General features: G+C 40.7%; 1 long non-coding RNA gene across 1 annotated transcript; it reads left to right on the forward strand.

Moving 5' to 3' along the window:
- Window positions 1-8,613: 8,613 nt before the first annotated feature.
- Window positions 8,614-9,317, forward strand: LOC134223297 (uncharacterized). Its single transcript, XR_009982515.1, has 2 exons — window positions 8,614-8,823; window positions 8,890-9,317. It is a non-coding gene; the product is annotated as an uncharacterized LOC134223297 (long non-coding RNA).
- The last annotated feature ends 144 nt before the right edge of the window (window positions 9,318-9,461 follow it).

A 9,461-nucleotide genomic window follows, 5' to 3' on the forward strand; every position in this document is an offset into this window, starting at 1 on the left:
TGACTACGTATCTATACGAAATGGAGGGTATTTTTCATCATAATTTGTGTAAATTTATTAGCATTGTGCAAACTGCTCGGAGGTCAACCGAATCAAGAAACTGAAGGTAGCTCCCAGTTGGATGAACTAAAGACACTATAAACAAAGACGGGAAATGTTCCAATTGGAATTCCAAATTTACTGTCAGTGCTATTCCAATCGAGCAGAAGACCTGTCATTCCAAAAAATCACGCAGTATTTGCTATCTGATTTGCGTGGGTATAAGCGTTACGAATCATTTTTTTGAAATTAGGAAAATCACTTACACCAATTTGAAAACTTTATGCAATATGAGCAGTGTTGCGCATTCAGGGTTGCCTGTCGAATTATTTGCTCAGGGATCAGATTTCGCGTCTTTGTATATAGTGTCTTTAGGATGAACCAGCCGTGGAAAAGGAACGACTCATCGGCCGCATCGCCACTGAAGGCATTCATCAGAATATCATCAGGATATCATAATAAGGATATCATCAGAATCCTAGAAGACATTATGCTCAAAAATGTCCGGACGAAAGGAAAATAATACGCAGAATCGGAGGTGGCGCGAAACAAAACACAAATATATTAGGGGGATTCAGTTAACGGCGTAGGTTGCTGTGTATCTGTTTATGGAAATGTTTCATAGGCGATTTGAAATATGTCCCTAGTGATTGAGTGTGAAACATTTCTATAATCAGATACGCAGCAACCTACGCCGTTAAGTGTATACCCCTATTAATTTGCAACGTTCGACTTCCGCCCGCGATGGAAGCGTACATAAAAGATATTTTAGTTACTAGATAAAGATTGTCGCTACTGTTCCCTTTGTTCTGCTGTCCGAAACATGTGTGGTACATACCTGTCAAATCGTATGGATTTTCTTTCTTTGACATTTAGCTCCCCTATCCTCGCCAGCAAAAGATGTTCCGGACAGCGACGACAGCGACAATCTTCATCTAGTAACTAAAATATCTTTTGCGTACATGCATCGTTTTCTATAGCGCTGGTGGCAACGTGAGCAGGACTTCAAGAATAAATTACAAACAGTCCTTTTCAGGACTTAAACTATTTATCCAAGAAGAGGTTTTGACCGCTAGGAAAATTGTTTACCCAGACAAACAGACTGTTCGGCTGTTTAAACGACAATGACGATTTTGGAAAGATTTGTTGTTTTTATTAATGCGCCATTATGGCGTCTTCATCGATTTGGCCGTCGTCGACGGAAAGTGAAATTTTCTGGCAAGATTCTTTGGTTTTGTTTCGTTAGTCATTAGAAATGATATCGATTTTTTTCGGGTAACCATCGTTTGGCGACGACAGAAAGTTGCCCTTTGGTAGCACAACCACAAGCGCACTTCGGAGGGAGATGATGCAATGAGTTTGTTCAAATGGATGGCGTCAGTAGCAGTCAAATGGAATTTCCTCACAAGATTTTGATTATGTTTTGTTGTAGTTGAGGATTGAAAAGCTCCATTATTTGAAAAATATCGGTTCTTTACAGTACCATTATTTTACACAAGGGTAGTTTAATCCGGAATGCAAAAATGTTCATCAAAGTCCAAAATTAATAGTTTGGCGTTAACAGAAAGTTTTTCTTCGATAGCAGAATGAAAAGCGCGCGTCGGTGAGTGACAACGCAACAAATTTGTTCGAATGAATGGAATCGCTTACAGCAACCGAACTATCACGCCAAACGCCAATTCCACCGAAACAGTCCATTTTGCAATCAACCCTTTCTGTTCAGAAGATGCTGGTCCTGAGAAGGACCAATTTTGTGTCCCCAATGCACGTTTCCAATAACTAACTGCAACCCAATGCTTGTCGAAACGTTAGGGTTAGAATTCCACTTCGTGTTGTTATTGTTCGACGACCACTCGATGAGTTTTCGCTAAGACGCCACCATTTGGAATAAATTTTCAGCATCGCCACTGCATCGCACGGGATCGAAACAGACGTCATTTTTGTAATCATCTCTTTCTTCACATAAAATGCTGGTTTGTTGAGGTTGAATGACGACCACCAACGCAGACTTCCACCACCAATTCGATGATTTTCCTTTGAAAATAGGGGAAGAGGCCCCAAAACGCCCCCCCGATGCAAAACGCCTTTTGTGGTTTCCCTCATATTTACCGTCATTAATATGTCCGTAACAAAACTAGATCTAAAATTATGTAGGATAGGCGAAGAAAGTTTCAAAATAGTGCATGGGAAGGTCGGAAAACCCGAAAATTTCCACATTTTGAAGAAACATCTAACATTTTGGCGAGGCAAAACGCCCTAGTGGCAATAACCTACAAAGTACTTGCGTCTCCACGGACTATCCATACTAGGATTCTGATTCGCCGACGCGTGGTACTTTGTTCTCTAGGAGATGCCAGCTAAAAGGCGTTTTGCCTCTTGAGTTTTCCGGCAACAAAATATCACCACTTTTTTGGAATGTGAATATTATCAATATGATTGAGATTTTTGACAATTTTTGAATGGCATCAACTAGCTATCTTGTTTAACTGATGCATAATGAAAAAATACCCATGAATAGCGTTACAAATAAGACAATAGAACAGTGTTAGCTTAGCTAGGGCATATTGCCCCCCCTTCCCCTACTATCAGAGCGCCTTCTTGCTGCTGTGTTCGCTCCGCTGCGTCGGCTCTGCGTAAAGTCTTATTTAACCGCTCTCTGCGAAATCCCTATCAAAATGGCTCGCGCGCGCTAGAAAGCAGCTTTCTTGTATTCAATAAATTAAGCCCGTTAGCTCCGCCCCTTTGTCTTTGACTTTTTTTTTGACTTAAATTCGTTTATTTTTCAATTTTTGTATAGTACAGTATTTTAAAAACAATTCAAGTGGTTGGCCACAAGGCCCTTCAACTTTAGTTCCTTTTTTAAGGTTATTTTCAATAAAATTTCAAAAGATTATCTAGCTTGATTTACCATATGATCCTTTAGGAGGAATTGATTATTTCAGAAATTTGATAACCTAACTACTATGTACACTAATATTTACAATAAAAATTTGATAACCTAGATTGGAACTAGCGTTCATGTAAGGTTTTTATTCCGGCCAGACGGTGGACGTCGGATGTTCTTGTCCTGGGAGGGGTGTTGAGGATCATCCTCAGGAATTTGTTTTGGACCCGTTGAAGTTTGAGGTGGTGGGTTTTAGCGCAGCTCTCCCAGACCGGCATGCCATATTCGATCACAGGGTGGATGATTTGCTTGTAGACAGCAAGCTTATTTTCAGGGACAATGACGACCGGCGGTTGATCAAAGGGTACAGTAGTTTCAACAAGACGTTACACTTTGTCACCGTTTTGTCAACCTGTTGCCTGAAAATAAGCTTGCTGTCAAGGGTCAAGCCAAGGTAGTCGGCCTCATTGGCCCATTCCACAGTAGTGCCATTGAGGATGATTTTACAGTCCCCAGGCGGAACTAGTTTAGGGGATTTGGAGTGGGGAAAAATGATGACCTGGGTCTTCGCCGCGTTGATACAGATCTTCCAGCTGGTGAGGTACTCTGTCAGGGCATCCAGGCCTCGTTGGAGTTTTGCCACTAGCGCTCTGATCACTCTACCGTTGTAGACGATGGAGGTGTCATCTGCGAACAGAGACAGAATGCCGTTTTCTGGAGGTTCTGGCATGTCGGAGGTGAACAGATTGAAAACCAGGGGCCCGAGGATACTGCCCTGGGGAACGCCTATGATGATGTAGGGCGCATTGGAACTCGCTCCGCTGATTGAGACCCGCAATGTCCTTGCCGACAGGTAATTGTTGATGATTTTCACAAGGTAGCTGGGAAGATTGTAGCGTTGTAGTTTTTACACCAGGCCATCATGCCATACATTGTCAAATGCCTTCTCGACATCGAGTAAGGCCATGGCGGATGTTTTCGAGACAAACTTGTTCCGTCTGAGGACGTTGGTAACTCGGGTCAGTTGGTGTACAGTTGACCGACCGCGTCGGAAACCAAACGACCACCAACGCAGACTTCCACCACCAATTCGATGATTTTCCTTTGAAAATACTATCAGAGCGCCTTCGTGCTGCTGTGTTCGCTCCGCTGCGTCGGCTCTGCGTAAAATCTTATTTAACCGCTCTCTGCGAAATCCCTATCAAAATAGCTCGCGCGCGCTAGAAAGCAGCTTTCTTATATTCAATAAATTAAGCCCGTTAGCTCCGCCCCTTTGTGGTCTGGTATAGGTGTAAATATAATGTGCACTCATAACGATTAATGAAGGGGCGGGGCTATTGAAATTACTTCATTAGATATAAGAAAGCTGGTTATCGACGCGCGAGCCATTTTGATCGGGACTCCTGAACAACGGACCGTTCGGAGGATGACAAATTTTAAGAATCTTATGAAATTTTCTCGCAAGATTCTGAATTTTGTTATGAGATGTTTTTTATCTAAGATGCGTATTGTTGCGAGGAATGACAACAGAAATTTGACTCAAGACAAAAGTTTCTCCATACTACAAAACATTATCTTTCGGCATCTGTCTGTCCGAGCGACGTTCACCGATGGGTGGTTGCTGTAGAAAGTTTCCACTGAGGTGGCGTCTTCATTGATTTTATACAAAAGGCACCATTTTATACAAAAGAAGGTTGATCCGAAATAAACTTTCTTCAAAGTGCAAAACTCAATCGCAAATAGCAAATTTGATGGCGCGTCGGAGGGAGATGATGTAGTGAATTTTAATGGATGGAATCACTAACAGCAACCAAGGGGCCATCCACAAAGTACGTCACGCTCCTAGGGGGGAGGGGGGTTCCGAGCAGCGTGACGACTCATACAAAAATTTTAGAGTTTTAATAAAAAAAAGTGTGACGAAGGGGGGAGGGGGGGTTGAAAATCGACATTTTTTGCGTGACGTACTTTATGGATCTTCCCCAAGCTACCACGCCAAACCCGATGCCACGGAAACAGTCCTTTTTCGCAATTAACTCTTTCTTTTCGTAAAATATTGGTCCTGACAAGAACCAATTTTCTTTTCCCAATTCCCATTCAAATAACTAACTGCATCCAATCGCTTGTCGACACCTTGCGCTGCAACTGTCCGACAGCCACTTGATGATTTTTCGCTAAGCCTCCAAAGGTTGAAATAAATTTACAGCATTGCAACACTGCCACCCACTTCGTGCTGCTGTGTCCGCTCCGCTGCATCGAATGTCGAACCGCTCTCTGTGGAATCCCGATCAAAATGGCTCGCGCATATCGAACAGCAGCTTTCTTATATTTAATAAATTAAGCCCGTTAGCCCCGCCCTTTGTGAGCTGATATGGTTGTAAATATAATGTGCACTCATAACGATTAATGAAGGGCGGGACTAATGAAATTACTTCATTAGATATAAGAAAGCTGCTTTTCAGCGAGCCAATTTCGATCGGGTTTCCTGAACAACAGACCGTTCGAGAATAATAAATTCTAAGAATCCTATGAAACTTTTTCACAAGATTGTTGCGAGGAATGACAACAGAAGTTTGACTCAAGACGAAGTTTCTTCATATTACAAAACATTTTCTTTCGGCATCTGTCTGTCCGAGCGACGTTCACCGATGGGTGGTTGCTGTAGATAGTTTCCACTGAGATGGCGTCTTCATTGATTTTATACAAAAGAAGGTTGATCCGACTATCCGAAATAAACTTTCTTCAAAGTGTAAAACTCAATCGTAAATAGCGAATTTTATAGCGCGTCGGAGGGAGATGATGTAGTGAATTTTAATGGATGGAATCCCCAGACAACCACACATCGCATAAGAATGCACGATCAAAATCGTTTACCGATCCAAGTTTCATCAGATTCGCATTGTTGTGCAAAGCTCATCAGTTTATTTATAAATTTTCCCGCACAGTAGGCTATTTTACGAGTTTATTCCAGCTTCATTTGTTGACATCGCATATTCCTGCAATCAAACTCACATGAAATCGGATTATCTGTCAAACAGAGTTTGTTATCACAAACTACATCGCAATGCATAACGAACAAACTCGCATAAAAATCGTGCACATCGCATACACTTCCGTGCAACGTCGGATAAGAAATACACTTATATCGCCTCCACTTTTGTACGTAAAAAGTGTTTTCGCGACTGGTAAGCGATGAAATTTGTGCGCATAGGCATCGCATAACAGAAAAACAATTCTATTATGCATGCATTCTGGTTGTCTGGGTCATAACAGCAACCAAACTACCACGCCAAACCCGATGCCACCGAAACAGTTTTTTCGCAATTAACTCTTTCTTTTCATAAAATGTTGGTCCTAAGAAGAAACAATTTTTTTTCCCAATGTTCCTTTCCAACTAACTGACACCACAATTTATAATAAATTTTCAGCATCGGCACTGGCGGTGCGGGATCGCCACAGTGCTATTTTTATGGTCAACCTTTTCTTCATATGAAATTCTGGTTCGTTGAGGTTGAATGATCTGCAGCAACACATCGAGGACCACCACCAATGCGATTGATTTCCTTTGAAAATGTTATTAGCGCCTCCGTGATGCTGTGTTCGCTCCGCTGCGATCGCTTTGATGCGTCTGCTCTGCGTGAAACCTTGTTCAAACTGAGGATTAGATCCAAATCCGCAAGTGATTGATTTTTGATGTCTGTGCTAGTGATGCATGAACGTGATTGGTTAGTTTACCTATTTTTAAACTTTTCATCAATTATCGATAATAAATAGCTAAAAATCTGTATTTACAAATAAATACAAAGAAGCGTTGACTCATCCTTGATCGAATGGTCCAAAAAAATTGAAAATCCATCGAGAAACGGCTTAGATATTAAAGTTTAAAGTCTATCATATTTTCGTGACGGTCCTCGATTTTCGCAATCGTAAAGTGTACCCCAATATAGAAAACACAGACGTAGTCCTACGTCAAAATATAAATAGGGGGAAAGACGGCTTTGGCAGGTTTTGTTCTATTATTGGCAAGGGGGTTTTTGTCGACCAAATTTTTTGAAATTTGGCCACAATATTATTTGATATGCAAAGAATGTTTAGGCCAAATTTGAGCCTAGTCGGTCATAAAAAAACCCCCTGGCAATAATAGAACAAAACCTGCCAAAGCCGTCATTCCCCCTATAAGTAATAAATAAAATTATGATAAAGTTAATTTCTCACCATTTTTCCACTGGAGAAGTCGATTTACCAATTGACAGCTAATTGTTTATTATTTTCAATCAGCAAACATATGTACACGCTCGTTCAGCTGAACCCAAATTTGGGTCAGATTAACTCAAAATCGTAAAAACTGGCTCAAGACAAAAATGAGTTAAGGTCCCCGAACTCAATTTTGAGTGCAGGAGAGAGATATTGATTTTGAGTTACATTTACTCAAAATCATAAAATCAAATATTTAGAATTTTGAGTTTGTCAAATCTAACAAAAGCAACCGAGCAAAGTTTAAAGAAAATCAATTCGAAATATAGAATAAAAAAACAAATTAACATTTATTACAGCAACATTAAAGAGGTAATTAAACTACAGAGAAAGATTGTCACTGCCGTCATTGAACAAAACTTCGATAATCTTTTTCTCTAGTTCATATCCTCTTTCAGGATACAGTATACCCCCGCTGATCCGACAAATGTATGGCCGGACTATCGGGGTTTCTCTCGTTAATCCGACTGTCAAATCCATACAAACGAACCAAAACAAAATCACAGCACAAATTTGAAAACTGACAGCATAATGTGTTTAAATGGATGTTGATACTTTTCAATCCGGAAAATTCCGAATTAGTGAGATCCGAACTAACGAGTCGTCGGACTAGCGAGGTCCGGATAAGCGGGGGGATACTGTAATACAATAATAAACCACAGATATCTGTGACTAAACTAATAAACATAATAATAAATAAAGGTCCTCAAACATCTTCGGTGGTCGCTTGTTATGAAACGTCTGGGAGCGATTCTGGGGGTTGCCTGGGAGGGAAAAAATGTCTTAGGATACGTTCTTTGTATAGTTCTTACCGCGGACAAACCAATAAATTTCCGAAACATTGTATCTGGTGAGAGATATGTTGTTCAATCTGATCAGTCCTGAAAACTGTTCACTATGGCACCATCATGTTAGTTACGCTCTTCAAACTTGCTGTTTCCCGTTGCTTCGAGCATGCGTTTAAATGTCGTCGTCGTAATGCTGGAACAAGAAATCAATAAATAATCTAATGTTTTATTGAGTTCAGTTAACAAAACTTACATGAGGATCTACCAGTAATCGTTGGACTTCTCGAAATTTTCGCGATGAACTCATATTTGAGTTCGGATACAATTTATACAAATATGAGTCAAAGCTACTCAAAATAATAAATCACAGTTACTCAGCGTTTGACGTTTCAGTAGAAGTTATTATTTTGAGTTATGCTGCCCCAAATTTGAGTTCAGCCGGACGAGCGTGTAAGTAGTAGTGAAGCTTCTCACTAATACTACGGGACGCAGAAACCCAGGGGGGAAGACACTTTAATCATTTCTCGAATCACTGAAAAGATTTTAAAAAAATCAAAAAGATTCAGAATGATTCGGCGGGATGAAACTTTTTTATCAATTTTTGTCTCGCCTTGATGTTTTTTTTCAGTGCGGCGAGATTTTGTATATATAAAAAACAAAACAAACAAAACCAAGCTGCTGCTCTCGGCGCAGCCCCGGGAGTCTCGATTCTTCTGGAGGCGTTCTCAAATCCGTCGGTGTTCTGGCAGATTCAGTGATATTTTTGCAGATCCGGTGATACGTATGGTACCTATAGACATCTATAGAGCTCTTGCATGAGGGAGCTTATCAGCGCGGCTGGCAAAACCGAAAGTGCTCATGGTAAGTGTTGGTGTAAATAGATTAAATTTTAATCAATGTTTCATATCGATCTCTTTTTTTTTCTAGAATCGATTTCAACGATCTTTCGCGATTAATGACCATCCTAAAAGTGGATACCCCCTAAGCAAAGAATGCCACGTATGGATTTCCTTGCCTTGCTAGTCAGCAAGTAGCGGTCAATAGTGATCAAATGGCATGATCAACAGCTATCCGTTGGATAACCTGGTCAGAGTGACGAAACACCGGTCGAACCAGATTAACACGGGGTCTGCTACAGTGTCTTGCGTCCCATCAAGAAAGATGAATGTGTATGTGTCTAACTCGATGATACTTTCGGACCTAGCAGCCTTCGGCATGCTCTCTCTTTGTAGTTTAGTATCTTTGTCTAGCAATAGGCGAAGGAAGCCCCTAAGGGATTCCGTATATAATATACCCTTTCCCAACGGAATCCTTCAGCGAATTACAATAAAATTCAAATAAGATCCTCAAAAAAATCTTTAAGTGATCCTCTGGTGTAATCCAAAGAAATCCAGCAATTTCCTATATAAACCCATAGCTATATGGAATACTTTATGCCTTTATGGATTCCCAGTGAAATCCCCCATCGTTTTCCAATTGATTCCAACAAATCCCAATGT

The sequence above is a fragment of the Armigeres subalbatus genome, chromosome 3 (genome assembly GCF_024139115.2).
Source record: "Armigeres subalbatus isolate Guangzhou_Male chromosome 3, GZ_Asu_2, whole genome shotgun sequence".
Lineage (NCBI taxonomy): Eukaryota > Metazoa > Arthropoda > Insecta > Diptera > Culicidae > Armigeres > Armigeres subalbatus.